This window comes from Falco rusticolus, chromosome Z (genome assembly GCF_015220075.1).
Source record: "Falco rusticolus isolate bFalRus1 chromosome Z, bFalRus1.pri, whole genome shotgun sequence".
Taxonomy (NCBI): Eukaryota; Metazoa; Chordata; class Aves; order Falconiformes; family Falconidae; genus Falco; species Falco rusticolus.
Genome location: NC_051210.1, coordinates 30,483,151 through 30,493,177, shown reverse-complemented (window position 1 = coordinate 30,493,177; position 10,027 = coordinate 30,483,151).

Genomic DNA, 10,027 nt, shown 5'->3' with positions numbered 1-10,027 from the left:
AGAACTTCACCACAGGTCACCATGGTAGTCTTAGTTACCTTCTCCATGCTAAGTCTCAACAGAGCAGCCCATAAGCCAGCACCAAATCCTACACTGCAGTCAGAGAAGAAGAAATATATTCTACTTTTGTGTATGTTGTGGGGAGAAGAATTTGCTGCCCAGATGAAAACATTCACCTTTTGTCCGTAGAAGGTTTACAGATACTCAGTGATGCTGGTGTTGAGCTTGGTTATGAATAAATTCTGATGTCAGCCGGGGAGCCTGTCACTGCCTTGGTAGGTGCAGTGGTTTGTGAGCACGGTGAACCACTGCTAAATATTCAGTAGATGCACCCTATTCTTAAGATGTTAATTGTGCAGCAAATTAGTACTCCCTTGTCAGGTACCTGCCATAATCTTAGCTCTGAGCTCAAAACAGAGTGCCAAGTGAGATTTCTTCCTGTTGCAGAGGAAAATGTTAGGAGAACACCAGGGAGTTCTTACTCTAAAGGAGTTAATACGTTGCACTTCTGCAAAGGTGTAATAACTTATTTGCCCTCTTCCCTTCAAAATAGGTGAGTAGTACAGCAAGATGCTGCCCATGATGAACACTGAACCCTGAACAGCTTGTTCTGCCACTGGCTAAATCTCCTGTTTCACTTGTCACATTTCTTTGTTTGGGAATTCCATCAGACAGACTTCAGTTGTGCCATCTGGAAAAACATATCTCAACAGAGATGAACTCCCAGCCAGTCTGAGAGCAAAGCCCTTTCTCATCTTGACAAGAAGATTCTACTAATATGTGGTAGAAAACATATGGCCATTGAGCTGCAAAAACCTATAACTATTGTGTCAATGAGATAAAAGCCAAGCTGTTTTGATGTGCTCATGGGAAGGAAGCTCATGTCCAAAATTAATAATAAAAGTAGTGACAAAAGCCACTAAATAGTATTGTTATACCAAAACTTGTCTAAAATGAAAGAACATATTTGTTGCTGTCTAATCACCCACAGTGCTTACTGCTCACCCATTAAAGAAAAGCATGAACAAATGTACATTGATTTTTTTTGTCTCATCCAGTTTTAGAAGATCAATTAGTCTTTTTTATGTGCAGATGAGCTACAGGCCCTGACACACATCCCCAGGAACTGAGGAAAATAAATTTCTCCTTATAAAATAGGTGTCCATTTCTCTCACTACTGAAGTCTGCCAACTTCAGAGGAATCTTCAGTGCTTTGCAGATGCTTATCATTGATTCAGTTTTCAAAAAAATCAGATTTTCACATGGCAATCTTAGTTGTCCATGGTGTAAATCTGGCTGCTTCTTGCTACTGACATCCTCCCACAAGTACCCAAATACACGTTGAGACTGTTTTCTGCATAAAAAGCATGTTATTCTTACCCTGTAGAAGCAACCATTACAAAAACATAACTATGAATAAATGATAAGTGGTCCACTTCTGATTTTGTGACAACGCTTCTAAATCTTGGTTTTAAAGCTCTTTGGAAACCCTCAAAAAATTATTGCTGATTTTGTGGTTATGTCAGAAGAGACAGGTAATATCTACAGTCATTTCCTAAAAAATGAGTTCCTGATCTGTGGGCCAGTGCAGAAGAACCTTTGAAGCCTTTAGGAACCTGGGTACAAGATCTTGTCCTCAGGACAGTGTTTCTAGATGGTACAGGAATTTCATTCTGAATTTGATTTCTTTCTACTTCAACTATGAGAGCTGCTCAGAAACAGGAAAGAAGACACTGGCCCAAATTTGCTGTGTAGTCATTTCTTCAAAGGTAATTTGGAATTAAAATCTAAAATTCATGCAGTCCACCCACTGAAAACTCTGCTGTTTGTTATTACCATGTTATTACCACGTTATTACCAAGTCTGTTTCTGGACACTTGGTTTCAATCTGCTGCTATACTCCAAGGCAAAGACCTCTGAGCAGTGGGAGGAACATACTGAAGCACAGCCTTTGTGACACATGTGGCAGTCAGCACCTCCACAGCTTGAGCCTTCCAGGTCATTGCACTGCACCAGTCTCTGAGACCAGGTCGTTCCCTTCACCTGCCCGATCTGTCTGGGGCTACTGTTGCCCTTTCCTCTTTCAGTAACATGGGCTTTATGGCGCTTTCCCAGGCACATGGTCTAGCAGGTTGCTGGCAGCAGCATCCCAGTTTACGCTGATGTCACTTTAAGATCCTTAGAGAGACCCAAGTCTCTAGCTGTCATCCTCATTACCACAAGCACTACTTGCCTTTCAAGCATCCCCTGCTGAGAACCTGAAACTCCTGTAGTCTTTTCTGCTGATGATACATATATGCTGGGTCACTTAATCCCAGAGCACATTAATTTTAAATTCAACAGCAGCAAGAATTTAGCAGAGAGATTTTCTAGAGTGGTAGTATGCAGTGGACACACCTTCAAAGGATACCCAAGAGACTTTGACAGATAGGGCATTTCAAATGGTAGATTTGGAGCTGGGCAAGTGCTTGGGATTACATACGCTACACAATCCTAAAACATCAGCTTCTCTTCAGGATCTTGCCCACCTTATCACTAATGTAGAAATTTCCCTTTTCTCACTTCCGCTTCTTTCTGATTATCATGTGCCTTGGCTATGTAAGATCTGGCACACTTTTGCAATGAGTTTTTTTTTTGCACATGATTATAAAACTGGAAGCTTTCAGATCTGGTAAAAAAATGTTGTGCTGAGAAAATGCATTATTAAAATACTCTGGTCATATGCAGAACTGTTCACATTAACCATAAACATGTTTTATAGTCTCAATACTTCTTAACACACACTATGTGGCCTGTTAATTCATTAAGGACTATTCGCTGCAATGCTGTAGAAACAAATTTCGATTTAGGAGGCATAGTCAGATCATAGGCATTATTGGTACTCTTGGAAGCTGGATACTGGGATAGAAGGGTCTGTCATCCACCCCACTATGGCTATTTCAAAAATGCTTCGGATGGGCTGAACCTACCCATGGACTTCCACATTTAGCAAGTATGATTTAAGTATACAGTGTTAAACTTCACAACTAACATTAACTAAAACACCCAGGTTTTATAGTCTTGGATCAAAAAAAAAGGTCACCCAATTCTTTTCTTGTGCTCTAGCTTTTCTTTTCAATAAGGATTTTTGACAGGTAAAAGAGAAAAAAAAAACAAAAACAAAACCAGACAAAAACCCCAGCACCCTATATGGAAATATATTTGTTTGCCTTAGAGTTCTGGGTCATGGGTGCTAGCTGTCTGTATGATTCTTTTGACAGGGCGTCTCCTTTCCACTGCCCCTGGCTAAGAGGAAAAAGGGAGTCAGCAGCTGCCGTTTTGATAGTCCTCATGGCCTGACAGACTCCACAGATGTAAAGGCCATTCTGCACCATTCTTCCATTGATTTTAAAATGAAAAATTTTGGCTTTTTGCATAGAAATCAAGAAGAGTGTTTTCTCAGGAAAAATAGGCATCTGCAGGTTTTGGAGGTACTTTCGACATTTGCTACCAGAATTATTAAGGAAAAGTTTTTCTTAATAAAATAAAACTGACAGTGCTAATCAATTAAAAATTAATTCTTAGTTCCAGATCAATGTCTTCTTTAGAGCTCATAAAAACTGATGGAAGTTTTTAATCAGAATAATTTCAAATGAAAATTAAATTTAGCATAATGTTGGTAAATCTATTTAATCTATTTTTAGGTTTTCTGTGGTTTTGACCTCTTCCCTTCCTTCATGAACTTCAGTATTTTATGCTGAGTGGATTTTTTTGTTTTGTTTTGGTCTGTGACATTTTACTGATTGTTTTTACTTTTTGATATTTGCGTCAGTGGTCATGTCCTGAAGATGGTGTATTGGTTAATGGGATGATTTTGACTGCAAGTCCTTGGAATGATGAAGAAATGGTTACAGGAGATGCCTTGCCTAGGCATACCAGTGATCCATTCTGAACTACAGAGGAACTATGAAGCCAGTCCACAGCTATACCATTCAGTGTTCTATAACTGGGGCCACAGCAGGCACACTGTCAATGACAGGCAAACATTTCTTTGAAATTCCATTTTTCTGTTCAAAATATTTAGTTATTTCAGCCGTAAAATGAACTTTTTGAATGCACAGAAGATCAAATCTAAACCTTTCCTAGGATGCTGAATGAAAACCATGCTATAAGTGTTTCCAAAGGAAATGTCTTTATTATGTAGAAATAAAGATACTAGAACTCTCTCTCAAAACAGGTTAGCTGTTTCACTGGTGTTACATCTCTGGGCATTGTGACAGAAGTCACTGCTGTACACTGCTCTGAGGAGCCCAAGATGCTGGGAGTGTCCAGTTCGGATCAGCTGACTACTCGTTAAGCTTTTCAGAAGCACTGGGAAGGATGCAGATCATTTGGTTTCAAGATCTGTTTTCCCTGAAATGATCTAGTCTAAGCAAATCATCCAAACTTGGTGAAAGGACTGGGGCTGTATGCTTTTCTTGTAGTACTGGTTTTAATGAAACTGAAAGGGGTAAAATCAAAGAAGCACACTATTAAGATACATTAAACTTTATCAGTGCTGCTTTAGAGTTGGTGATAGTTAACAAGGTTTATTTGTAAGTATACTAACTACATACGCTGGTGGTATAGCTACATTAAATAGTGAAGAAATTGATCCCAATAGCTTAACAGAACTAACGGGATACAAAGTGATCTGTGAGGGCATGAATCTTTTCAAGCACCAAGCATGTGATAAAGGCAAAAGTCTATGTGAAACCCCCATCCTCTCCATTAAAGACATCTCCTGTGTGAGCTGTACTGGGAGCTGCCCATAAGTCTTGTCAGCAACAAGGTGAGATATAAGTGAAATTCAGAATTTACTGCATCATGTTATATGAAGTGCTTTTCTAAGTATGAATGCATTAGTACAGCATTCAGGTAGAATTCAGGACAGGTAGAATACAAAAGCATGGGAGTAGTGTTAAAGTTGCTTTCAGGCCTTGCTGCATGGAGGCAGAGTTAAGGTTACATCAGTGTGCACTATAATCTGTACTTCATAGATTTCAGAATGCTGTACCTGAAATACCCTCAATCTAATTTTTTTTCCCAAAAAAGTTTCACAAAACATTATAAGATCACCTTTTCTTTTTTTTTTCTTTTGCTTTTCATGCTTTTTTTAATTAGTAAAAAGGGCCTTTTCATGCCTTTTTTTGACATGAAATTTGTGAGGAAAAAAATGTTGTTTGTCGGCTTTTTAAAAGTTAAAAAAGATACAGTTCTTGAAAAAATAGCTGAATATACAGCTGTAACTCTGACGGTTGTAGACAGTCAAAGGATATTTGGATTCCTAAGCATACCTTCCCCTTATTAAATATGTTCTATCACTGAGAACGAATAGTGATTGTGCTTGAAAATTCTGGAGTGCAATGTCACGTCAAGAACGTCACAAATATGATCTTAAAATTTATTTTCCTTAGAACTCAGTGGACATCTCACTGTACTGTGTTGTGTATACATTCCCTTTCTGGATGTTGTATAACCATCAAATTATTTCAATAAAAATAATTTTCTATATAAGAAAATAGATACTCCTAAAGCCACACTGCCATATTCCTGTCCTTAGTCTGAAATTTAAATCTCCCTTTCTCTGATAAATGGATTTAAAAACCCAGGAAGATATAATGCTTGTATGAGATAAGCATGCCCCTGAAAATGCTAATCTTTTTCAGTTCTCTTTGCTGCAATAATAGCTCTTTTTAGAGTTTATCATCAGAATGACTGCACGTTTTTTTGCTAGTATTCTGTCCTTTTCCTACATTCTAAATGTATTGACATTTATTTTTGTTTGAACATACTTGTCTTGTCAATTCTTTTCCTTTAATCAGACAAGTCTGTCTGGTCTGTGTCAAAACTACATTTTACTTGGGAAGGTCTTCACCGATTTCTTATATTAACTGAAAATCTACAGGGACAAGATGCTGATAGCCTGTGTAGCAACTCCGAGGTTTCTGTTCACAAAAGGAATTGGCTATGTATTGAGGTACTAGGAAGTTTTTTCTTCCAAAATTGTATCTGTGACATGATCAAGAGCTTGCCAGTATTAAAATAACTTTGTCATAACAGATGATCATTAGGACTTCTGATCATTACGACTGCTGAAAACGACCGCGATTATCACCATAAAGAATAAAGATACCGAGTTAGCTAATGATCCTGACATTTTGCCTTCTCATATGAAAGGTGGTTTTTTAAGTGGTTGAGTCTAGTAGATTCATTTATATGCTAGAGATTAACAAGCAGTGATAAAATATGTCAACGATACATTAGGGAATCTGAAATCTCTGTTATTGGATGTTTAAGGTTAAGCATCTGTTCAAAACACTTAAGACTCTGTTGCTCTTCCTCCCATATTGGGACAGGAGAAAGATGGTGTGGTTTCTATGATTCAACAGACTTGATAAGGAACTGAGATTAGAAATCTGAAGACCATTATCTGGTGACAGAAAACAGTTGTGATGGAGTCTAGCTTTTACAGCTGTGGTATCAAATAGTGTCAAAGAGATACTTCTGCTCTTGTCTGTGCAAAATCTGTGTAAGTAAATCCCTAGCAGCCTCCAGTTCATTCAGCAAGAAAGGAAGGGAGCCAGTTTTCTGAGCATATTCTTTCTTATTAAACTGAAATCTTGAGTTTCATATGTTTTGTGTCCTTTCTCCCTCAGTCTGCATGTCATCAAAAGAAAAAAAAAAAAAAGAAAAAAAAAGAAATAAAAAAGAAAAAAAAAAGGCTAAGAAACCCTTGTTTTGCTTATAATTCCAAACTGGATATATAATTCTGGGAAAAGGAAGTCTGCCAGCCAAATGATCACCGCTTTAGCCCAGCCTCTTAACCCAGATATAATCTCACCAAGTGTTTTATAGAGTTTCAAATTTTTCTTCCAAGTTCTGCCAAGAGGAGCCTCACAAAAAGAAAGGGATTTAAGCTGGTTTCACTTCTTTATTTCTGTGGGGATTTCACAGTATTTTACACTTTTATTGTCTAAAATCCCAGATTAGTCCTGTTCTTCATTAACATTTTTCTGATTTTATACCATTCGCTTACCCAGGGCACATGATAATTTAGAGGAAGAAAATGGTTTTAGCTCATGATCCTCTACTTCTTTATTATAGCCACTACTAAAACGCTGTTGAATGAAAGAACTGTCTAGCTTTACTGTAATAAATAAACACTTGATATTCACTCTTGGAAGTTACACAGCTGTACTTCTTATGGTGGCAGATAAAATAGCAAACTTTCAAGGGTGACTAAAATGTTCTAACTGGAATGGAAAACACATATTTTCAGGTATATCTAGATATTTGAATCAAGATAGTTAAGATGCTTCAAAAAGAAATGGTAACCCATGGGTCAAAGTTAAAGTTACGTCTAATGATATCAACAGTTCTTCATGTTTGATCAATAAATAAGGGCAGATTCTCATCTTCTTATGCCAAATATCTCCAGATCAGAAATCTACTGTGCCTTCTGGGAAATAAGGTACTCCTCAGCAAGAGAAAGTGGACAAGGACCTTTACTACCATGTTCCTGCGTTACCCATGGAAGGTACAACAGTGACTCTTCATGCATGTTTAAGTAACTGAATTTTGTGAAGGACATTAAGTGTTGCTTTCTTGTTGCCATTTATCCTCTGTAATTGATTTGGGAATTTTTCCTTCTTTTAGAATTCTGTAATACCTTTACAGATACTCTGAAACACTAACTAGTAATGCCATGAAGAGCTGTGAATTAAAATATATAGATGATGTATCAATCTTTGTGTAATTCTCCGAAAAATGCATTCACACTTTATTCTGCAATGTTCTGCATGTACAGTAACCATTTGACTGTACCATTTTACACTATGTCATTCTACAGATTTTGTGGTAACAATGTTATTACCTTCCAAAAGATCAAGTGGCAACTGGATATCAAAAGGATCTGCCTTACTTTGTCATCTGAAAAAGTAAGCAGCCAGTAGTTTCAGTGTAAAGATTTGTAAACTACATACCACTAACACAATTTGAGTTTTAGGACATCTTTATAAGAGACAACCTTGACCTGGTAGTCTAACAGTATAAGGTAATAATCTATAAATGGAGGGGTTTTATTTCCACTGGCTGTTATAAAATAAAAAAGTGATTGAAATAATATTCTGCTGTAGCTTCCATCCTCCTTTTGATCTTAAGATATATGCAACCAGTTAAAAATACTCTTATACAACAACTCTGTGTTACATGTAAGGATACATGCTTTGCATTAGGATGCTAAGTTATTGTGACTGTGTGCTTTAACATTAGCTTTTACCTTTTCCCCCCCTGTCACTGGACATTAATTTCAAAAATGAACATTTTCAAGCAAAAATATTAGCTGTCCTTGAAAAAGTGTTCTGAAGTTCATTCAGCACCCTGCCTCACAAGCTGCAAAAATAATTGGGTATTTAAACTTTTTTTTTATCTATTGGTTGTCCCCATAACTAAAGCCATAAAATACAATGAGCATTTCAGCTGCTGTCCAAGAGCAGGGCCTAGTATCACTAACCCAAACCCCCAGACCAGTTCTGCTGTTCAGTTAGATTTTTCTATTAGACAAAGCCCTCTGGCATTGCATGCTGTACCTCAGCAAGGCAATTTTTTAAAGTAGAAGCAGCAAAATGAGCAGGAGAAAGAAGTAGAGATCATGGGAGTTTTCTCCTGCAGGCACAGCAAAAGCCACTTAGAGCACTAATGCTTCTGCGAAGGAAAACAGTATCTCTCAGAAATATGTACAGAATTTTCAGTAGAGGCTTTTACTATAAACCAGTTACCCTTTTGAGCTGCACCCAGAACTGAAGTAACTGCAAGAAGCACAAAAGCTAAGTGAAATACAAAACAGGCCACTGTAGTCAGGACCTCCAATAGCTTCTAAGTGTTTTGTTGAACATAACTCCAAGCAGTATCATAAATCCATTGGTGTGATGGTCTAACCTTATAGCTACAGAGCTAACGCACATTACAGTGAATGTAATAAAATGCAATAAAATAATCTGTTTAAAGGGAGCCATCACCACCTAATGAAGCACAGTACTGGAAAAGTTCAAGCACCTTATCCTAAAAGAAATTGTTGCATATTCCGTCAGTCTGTAGAACTACCAGTTTCACCATCACCTTTTAGATGGAAACACTTTCCGTCAAGTAATAGTGCTGTGATATGCTTGTTTCTCTCCAACCGTGATGGTGGGAAGGGTCCCATCTCAAAGAAGTGGGAAATGTTGATTTTGGTACACTAACACTGTAAGAATGGGAAGTTGAAAGTCAAGCAGAGAGGGTAATAGGTTGTTGTTCCCTTTCAGTGAACACTTAGAGAAGTGCTGTGTTATCCCAGAGAGGAAAGGTGTCTACATCAGCCCACATCCTTTTGTAGCTCTGCTGTGACCAGTAGGCAAAACAAATCACTCCAACAGAGATGTAATTCCTCCACACAGTAGTGACTGGAACGAATCTGCTATTGAGAATAATGCTTTCTTCCCCCTTATCTTCCAGGGAAGTGGTATAATTGGATTATTTTTCACTAATATATAGATAATATGTTAGAGCATGTATGGACAGCAAATTAATAGTTAACATTGCTACATTGAAATTTAGCAAAATTACATTCGTCTATTACACACTCCTTTTAACAAAGCCACAGTGCCTAAGTTGGAAAGGGGACTGTACTCGCAGGATTTTCAAAAACTACTACTTTGGTGGTGTAGACTACATATGAAATCCGAGCCCAGTGAAATCAGTGCAAATTTCCTACAGATTATGCAGACCCGAAATTGTTTCCCTGATTATACAGAGTAGTACACACAGTATTAAGTTGGCAACCATGTCCCAAGAGATCAGAGATATTTCAAATTAAGTAGAGTTTCAAGGTGACAGCAACAGTTAAGCAGCAGGAGAGCTAAGAAGGCACTGTTAATGATCTATATGACTGTCAGCATGGAGAATGAATTTTTCCCCAACCTCACAACCAACATTTTCTAATTAAAAAAATTAAAAAAGAAGTAATAGT